General features: G+C 50.2%; 1 protein-coding gene across 1 annotated transcript in view; it reads left to right on the top strand.

Annotated features, from left to right (window-relative positions):
* Positions 1 to 2,551: 2,551 nt before the first annotated feature.
* LOC132836369 (pyruvate carboxylase, mitochondrial-like) overlaps positions 2,552 to 8,685 on the top strand; it is a 721,522-nt gene continuing 715,388 nt past the window's right edge. Inside the window, exon 1 of the mRNA XM_060855868.1 lies at positions 2,552 to 2,627. The gene's annotated coding sequence lies outside the window, so the exon portion shown is untranslated. The remainder of the gene's footprint in view (positions 2,628 to 8,685) is intronic.

The raw sequence follows: 8,685 nt of genomic DNA, 5'->3' as shown, positions 1-8,685 counted from the left end.
GGGGTCAGTCAGTGTTATTTTTGAGAATGTCACCACAGGGGGTCAGTCAGTGTTATGGAGAGTGTCACCACAGGGGAATCAGTCAGTGGTATTATAATTTGGAGATGCCAGTGTTGGACTGGGGTGTACAAAGTTAAAAATCACACAACATCAGGTTATAGTCCAATAAGTCTAATTGGAAGCACACTTGCTTTCGAAGTGATGCTCCTTCATCAGGTGATTGTCAGTCAGTAAGTGTTATTTTAGAGAGTGTCACCACAGGGTGTCAGTCAGTGTTATTATAGTGAGTGTCACCACAGGGGGTCAGTCAGTGTTATTATAGTGAGTGTCACCACAGGGGGGTCACTCAGTGTTATTATAGTGAGTGTCACCACAGGGGGTCAGTCAGTGTTATTATAGTGAGTGTCACCACAGGGGGGTCAGTCAGTGTTATGATAGTGAGAGTCATCACAGGGGGTCAGTCAGTGTTATTATAGTGAGTGTCACCACAGGGGGGTCAGTCAGTGTTATTATAATGAGTGTCACCACGGCATTCCGTCAGTGTTAATACAGTTAAATATCATACGATATCAGGTTATAGTCTAACAGATTTTTTTTGGCAGTACTAGCTTTTGGTCAGCAACTCTCCTTCATATTGGAGTATAACCTGGAGTTGTGTGATTTTTAACTTTGTCCATAGCAGTCCAACACTGACATCTCCTAGTCAGTTTCAACTTGGGGTGGTGAATGGAGGGGGAAGCGGGATGGGCGGTTTTGTCAGCGTTATTCTGGTGATTGTCATAATGATGGATCAATTGCCATTATTTTTGTTTTGAATAATTGTTGTTCCGCGGGATGTGGGAGTTACTGGCACGTCCATTTCGTGCGACACTGGACTCAGTGACTTGCACTGCTGCCTCACAGTGCCAGGGCCCCAGGATTGATTCCAGCTTCACGTGACTGTCTGTGTGGAGTTTGCACATTCTCCCTGTGTCTGCATGCTAGTCCCTCCCGCAGTCCAGCGATCTGAAGGTTAGGGTGGATTGGCCGTGCTAAATTGTCCCATAGTGCCCAGGGATGTGCAGGTTAAGGTGGATTGGCCGTGCTAAATTGTCTCATAGTGCCCAGAGATGCTAGATTGCCCCATAGTGCCCAGGAATGTGCAGGTTAGGGTGGATTGGCTGTGCTAGATTGTCCCACAGTGTCCAGGGATGTACATGTTCGGGTGGATTAGCCATGCTAAATTGCCCCATAGTGCCCAGGGATGTGCAGGTTAGGGTGGATTAGCCGTGCTACATTGTCCCATAGTGCCTAGGGATGTACAGGTTAGGGTGGATTGGCCATGCTAAATTCTCCCATAGTGCCCAGGGATGTGCAGGTTAGGGTGGATTGGCCGTGCTAAATAGTCCAATAGTGCCCAGGGATGTGCAGGTTAGGGTGGATTGGCCGTGCTAAATTGTCCCATAGTGCCCAGGGATGTGCAGGTTAGGGTGGATTGGCCGTGCTAAATTGTCCCATAGTGCCCAGGGATGTGCAGGTTAGGGTGGATTGGCCATGCTAAATAGTCCAATAGTGCCCAGGGATGTGCAGGTTAGGGTGGATTGGCCATGCTAAATTGTCCCATAGTGCCCAGGGATGTGCAGGTTAGGGTGGATTGGCCGTGCTAAATAGTCCAATAGTGCCCAGGGATGTGCAGGTTAGGGTGGATTGGCCATGCTAAATTGTCCCATAGTGCCCAGGGATGTGCAGGTTAGGGTGGATTGGCCGTGCTAAATTGTCCCATGGTGTCCAGGAATGTGCAGGTTAGGGTGGATTGGTCAGATGTAAATATAGGGTAGGGGAATGACTCTGGGTGGGATAGTCTTTTGAGTGTGTACTTATTGGATCAAATGTCCTGCTTCCACACTCTCGGGATTCTATGAATTCATGCCCAGAGGGCTGTGCATCTGGGCTGAGTTTTTGGCCAGATTGGGCAAAAGGGGCATATTTCCTTCTAGAAAGGAAAACAGCGAATCAGACGTGGTTTCCTGTCTTATCAACAACGGATTTATAGTCATTGATACACTGTCAATTCTATATTTTTATTGCTGTTCAATTGCAGCAGCGGCCGTTGCGGGATTCGAACTCACTTCCCCAGAACCTGACCCTGAGATCTGGGCTCATTGTCCACTGAGCATCACCAAAGAGGGGTGGGCGGGGCGCCAGTCGGCGTCACTCACGCGCTGAGGGGGGCGTCACAATCAGATTTCCTCCCGTGATGGGTTCACCAGGTGGTCTTGCGGTGAACGTCACCACGCGGGGAGGGGCGGGGCCGTTGGTTGTTGCCGTGGTGACGCCGCGAGCCCTTTAACACTCATCAGCCTTTTGAATGGCTCAGGTCACGTGCGTTTACCTCTGACCCCGCCCCTTCCTGATGGACCGCCGTACTGACCATTCACCGGGTTAACGACGTCACTTTCCCCGCCTCCCTCCCCCCGTCCCCCTGACAGACGGTCGGTCTCGCCAATGGGAGGCGACGTCCCCGGCTCTCGGCCAATGAGGGTGAGCGAGGGGGGCGGGGTTTTCCTGCGCACGTGGTTCCTACTCAGTGGGTTAGGCTTGTCGGGGACAGGTCGGAGTGAGCGGCGTCTCCGCTGTCGGCGGTTGAGGTAACGCGCAGGGCATTCGGGCAACTCCGGTCTTGGGGCGAATTGCTGCCGGGCCTCCTGCGGTGGGGGGAGGGGTTCAATGCAAGCCGAAGCCTGACTGTCCTGTTTTGGGGGGGTGTGTATGTGGGGTATACTGCGGGGGTGCGGCCCTCTCCCCGGCACCGGGATCCTTGACCCCGCCCCCTTTCCCTGCTCGAGAAAGTTCACCTGGAGTTTGCTGCAGGAGCTGCACCCCCTGTCCTGGTCTTATTGCATTCCTGATCAACTCCCAGTGCGCTCCTGATCACATCCCGTTGCACCCCTGTTTTGCCCCCATTGCATTCCTGATCAGGTCACATTGCACCCCTGTTTTGCCCCCATTGCATTCCTGATCAGGACACGTTGCACTCCTGTTTTGCCCCCAGTGCATTCCTGATCAGGACATATTGCACCCCTGTTTTGCCCCCATTGCATTCCTGATCAGGACACATTGCACCCCTGTTTTGCCCCCATTGCATTCCTGATCAGGACACATTGCACTCCTGTTTTGCCCCCATTGCATTCCTGATCAGGTCACATTGCACCCCTGTTTTGCCCCCATTGCATTCCTGATCAGGACACATTGCACTCCTGTTTTGCCCCCATTGCATTCCTGATCAGGACATATTGCACCCCTGTTTTGCCCCCATTGCATTCCTGATCAGGACATATTGCACCCCTGTTTTGCCCCCATTGCATTCCTGATCAGGACACATTGCACCCCTGTTTTGCCCCCATTGCATTCCTGATCAGGACACATTGCACCCCTGTTTTGCCCCCATTGCATTCCTGATCAGGACACATTGCACCCCTGTTTTGCCCCCATTGCATTCCTGATCAGGTCACGTTGCACTCCTGTTTTGCCCCCATTGCATTCCTGATCAGGTCACGTTGCACTCCTGTTTTGCCCCCATTGCATTCCTGATCAGGTCACGTTGCACTCCTGTTTTGCCCCCATTGCATTCCTGATCAGGACACATTGCACCCCTGTTTTGCCCCCATTGCATTCCTGATCAGGACACATTGCACCCCTGTTTTGCCCCCATTGCATTCCTGATCAGGACACATTGCACTCCTGTTTTGCCCCCATTGCATTCCTGATCAGGTCACGTTGCACTCCTGTTTTGCCCCCATTGCATTCCTGATCAGGTCACATTGCACCCCTGTTTTGCCCCCATTGCATTCCTGATCAGGACACATTGCACTCCTGTTTTGCCCCCATTGCATTCCTGATCAGGACATATTGCACCCCTGTTTTGCCCCCATTGCATTCCTGATCAGGACATATTGCACCCCTGTTTTGCCCCCATTGCATTCCTGATCAGGACACATTGCACCCCTGTTTTGCCCCCATTGCATTCCTGATCAGGTCACATTGCACCCCTGTTTTGCCCCCATTGCATTCCTGATCAGGACACATTGCACTCCTGTTTTGCCCCCATTGCATTCCTGATCAGGACATATTGCACCCCTGTTTTGCCCCCATTGCATTCCTGATCAGGACACATTGCACTCCTGTTTTGCCCCCATTGCATTCCTGATCAGGACACATTGCACCCCTGTTTTGCCCCCATTGCATTCCTGATCAGGACACATTGCACCCCTGTTTTGCCCCCATTGCATTCCTGATCAGGACACATTGCACCCCTGTTTTGCCCCCATTGCATTCCTGATCAGGTCACATTGCACCCCTGTTTTGCCCCCATTGCATTCCTGATCAGGTCACGTTGCACCCCTGTTTTGCCCCCATCGCATTCCTGATCAGGTCACGTTGCACTCCTGTTTTGCCCCCAGTGCATTCCTGATCAGGTCACGTTGCACTCCTATTTTGCCCCCAGTGCATTCCTGATCACGTCCTGTTGCACTCCTGTTTTGCCCCCAGTGCATTCCTGATCAGGACACATTGCACTCCTGTTTTGCCCCCAGTGCGTTCCTGATCAGGACACATTGCACCCCTGTTTTGCCCCCATTGCATTCCTGATCAGGTCACATTGCACCCCTGTTTTGCCCCCATTGCATTCCTGATCAGGTCACGTTGCACCCCTGTTTTGCCCCCATCGCATTCCTGATCAGGTCACGTTGCACTCCTGTTTTGCCCCCAGTGCATTCCTGATCAGGTCACGTTGCACTCCTATTTTGCCCCCAGTGCATTCCTGATCACGTCCTGTTGCACTCCTGTTTTGCCCCCAGTGCATTCCTGATCAGGACACATTGCACTCCTGTTTTGCCCTCAGTGCGTTCCTGATCAGGACACATTGCACTCCTGTTTTGCCCCCAGTGCATTCCTGATCAGGACACATTGCACTCCTGTTTTGCCCCCAGTGCATTCCTGATCAGGTCACGTTGCACTCCTGTTTTGCCCCCAGTGCATTCCTGATCAGGTCACGTTGCACTCCTATTTTGCCCCCAGTGCATTCCTGATCACGTCCTGTTGCACTCCTGTTTTGCCCCCAGTGCATTCCTGATCAGGTCACGTTGCACTCCTATTTTGCCCCCAGTGCATTCCTGATCAGGACACATTGCACTCCCGTTTTGCCCCCATTGTAATTCCTGATCAGGTCACATTGCACTCCTGTTTTGCCCCCAGTGCATTCCTGATCACATCCTGTTGCACTCCTGTTTTGCCCCCAGTGCATTCCTCATCAGGTCTCGTTGCACTCCTGTTTTGCCCACCACCCCAATTGCATTCCTGGTCAGAGTTGCTTTTTGACCAGATCCAATCTGATCCTTGTCCAGTCTAGATGTGGAGTTAACGTATACCTTTCCTAATGCTGATGTCAGGGTGTATCTGTACTGAATCCTGCTGCAGTCTGACATTAACCCTGTTCTGGTTCAATTTTGTCCTGATGCTAATCTACATGGACTTGAAGTTAGTCCTTTTAGAGATGTCGTGTTACCCTGGTTCAGCTAGGTTGTTGTGAGAGGAGGTTAACCAAAGATTCCAAATGATAGTACTACTTTTCCTGACTGCCCCAGTGCTTACAGGCTGCATGTGTGACATCAAGGATTGGAAGACCTGTAATTTCCTCCAATTCAGCTGAAGTCAGTGCCTTCAGCCTCTGCCACAAACTCTCCTCCTCGCACCACTAATTCTAGCCCCAGTCTGAGTCTGAGGTTAGCTGCTTCGCAGTCTTACTCACTTTACCGCTCCCCTACACCCCCAACTGCCAGAAACCCTTTATCACTATCTAAAGCCCCCTCCTCTGCGATACCATTTACATCTGCGCCTCCTCATCTGCTGCTGAAGCCCTCGCCCTCACCCTTGGAACGTGGGCGAAAATGGTGTTTTGCCTTCCTGACCCGCACAGGGTCCCAGTCAACGATTGACACTGTGCTGGAGATCTATGTTGAGTCATGACTGACCAATCCTTGGAGATTTAAAATTAGAATCCCGCTGCCTTCCTGCAAAACTACTGCGGGTGTTGCAATGGTCCCGGAATGGTCGGTGCTTCTAAGTCTTTGTGCGGTTTTGACCTGCCTATTTATGGAAGTCTGGAACTCTGATTGGAGCGGGGAGTCACAGCCTAAGTTTATTTCTCAGCCTGTGGAACTTTCTGTCATAGAAAATGGTTGAGGGCAAGAAGTTGGATGTTTTCGAGGAGGAGGTGGATGTGGTTCTTGGGGCTGAAGGATATGAGGGCGAAAGTGTACTGAGATGGATGATCAGCCATGATTGTATTGAAGGGTGGAGCAGCCCTGAGGGGCCAAATGGCTTCCATATTCTCTGTATACACATCTGATGCAGTGGAGAGAAAGTTCACCCCACTGATGTCTGGCATTCCGTGAGGTTGATGAAAGTTTGCACAGATTGGGCATGCATCCATTGGAGTTTAGAAGAATGACAATCTATCCTGTTGAAAGAGATGGAGTTGACTGGGTGGACATTGAGAGGTTTCCTCCCACCTCGCCCCCTCAAACGTCCAGGAGAAAGTGAGGTCTGTAGAATGCTGGAGATCAGAGCTGAAAATGTGTTGCTGGAAAAGCGCAGCAGGTCAGGCAGCGTCCAAGGAACAGGAAATTCCTCAAACGTCCACCCAGCCCTCCGGGAGAGACAAGGACTGGGGCACAGTTTATCCATGAGAAGGTCTCCTTTTTAAGAGAGAGAAGATGAGCAGGAATATTATCTCTTGGAAGGTCCATGGGATCCTCTTCCCCAGACAGTGATGGAGATGTGCCCATTGGATGTTTTTAAGGTGGCAGGCGATATGTGTTTGACTCCTTGTTGGGCAAGAGTCTATCAGGAGTGGGAGGGAATGCAGAGTCAAGGCTGCAGTCAGATCAGTTATTGAAGGTTGCTGGAGGCACAAGGGGCTGAATGGCCTCAGTGCTTGTGCTTTTTAACTTCTTTTCCCACTTTTAGCCACTTTGATCCCACTTAGCAGAATTCAGTTCCTAAACCATAAAGCCTATTTATTTCTCAGGGGTTACCCCACCTCGTGTTTCCACCCAGCGCCCTCATCACGGTTACCATTGAGGGGGGGGGGGATGTCCATGTGAAAAATGTTTATTGTCTGAGAAGCTGAGACAGAGGACAATGTCTTCAGACCTGGATTCAGCGAGCAGAGTGCAAATCTACCGAATATAGCCGTCTTTGAATCCTAGAAATACTTGCTGTCTGAGGAAAGTTTTGAAGCAGTGATATGATTCTGCTGTCAGCCAGTTCATCCCAGTCCTCTGCAGGGGAAGGTGCTAGTGCAGTGATGAGGGTCTTCACCCAGAGGGTGGTGAATCTATGGAACCCGTTGCTGCGGAAGGCTGTGGAGGCCACGTCATTGAGTATATATAAGATAGCGATAGGTCCTTGTTTAGTAAGGGGATCGAGGGATATGGGGAGAAGGCAGGAGAATGGGCTTGAGAAACATATCCACTCCGATCAATTGTGAATCAAACTCAATGGGCCAAACAGACCAATTCTGCTCCCATATTTTATGATCTGTGGTGGAAAAGTCACTGGACAAGTAATCCAAAGGTCTGTGCTGATGTTGTGGGGACACTTTTTCAAGTCCCACCAATCAGTGAGTGGTAATTTGCAATTAAAAGCTAGCCTCAGGGTGACTGGTGTTCACTTTTGGTCTCCTCGCTATAGGAAAGATGTTGTTAAAACCTGAAAGGGTTCAGAGACGATTTACAAAGATGTTATAGGAGTTGAGGTTTTGAGCTAAAGGGAGAGACTGAGTAGACTGCAGTTGTTTTCCCTGGAGCGTTGGAGGCAGAGGGGTGACCTTCTAAAGATTTGGAAATCATGAGGGTCATAGATGTGGTGAATTGCCAGGTCTTTCCTGAAGGTAGGGAAGACCAAAACAAGAGGGCATAGGTTTAAGGTAATGAGGGGAAAGATTTACAAGGGACTTAAGAGGCAGGTTTTTCATTCAGGATGGTGCGTGTATGGAATGAAATGTCAGAGGAAGTGGTGGAGGCTGGTACATTTATAATATTTAAAAGACACCTGGATGAGTACGTGAATAGGAAAGGTTTACAGGAATATGGGCCAAATACTGGTAAATGGGACGAGATTAATTTAGGATATCTGGTTGGCATGGACGAGTTTCTGTGCTGTGCAACTCTCTGACTCAAATTGTTGACTGTTGGTGGAGAAAAAAAACCCATTTCACAGCCCTTTGTGGAAGGAAATTTGGCAATCAGACACACAGACTCCTGAATGCTCTCTGAAATGGCCAATTAGCCAGTCAGTATGCTCCAAGCTGTAAACGAAAGGAACAAAGCTGGATGGAGCACTGGAAACGCCAATGGCAAACACAGCCCTGTGGCCCCTGCAGAGTCTTCCTACGTAACTTCTGTCAAAATTGGGCTGATTTAAGCAACAGCCTGACATAAGAACAAAACAGAAGTTGTTGGATAAGCTCAATAGGTCTGGCAGCATCTGTGGAGAAAAATCAGGGATAACATTTTGGGTCCAGTGACCCTTCCTCAGAACTGTATCAGAAACGTTAACTCTGATTTTGCTTCACAGATGCTGCCAGATCTGCTGAGCGTTTCCAGCAACTTCTGTCTTTGTTCCTGATTTACAGCAGTTCTTTTG

The sequence above is a fragment of the Hemiscyllium ocellatum genome, chromosome 46 (genome assembly GCF_020745735.1).
Source record: "Hemiscyllium ocellatum isolate sHemOce1 chromosome 46, sHemOce1.pat.X.cur, whole genome shotgun sequence".
In the NCBI taxonomy this organism is placed as follows: domain Eukaryota; kingdom Metazoa; phylum Chordata; class Chondrichthyes; order Orectolobiformes; family Hemiscylliidae; genus Hemiscyllium; species Hemiscyllium ocellatum.
The sequence above is the reverse complement of the archived record's forward strand: the minus strand, read 5'-3'. Positions and strand labels throughout refer to the sequence as shown.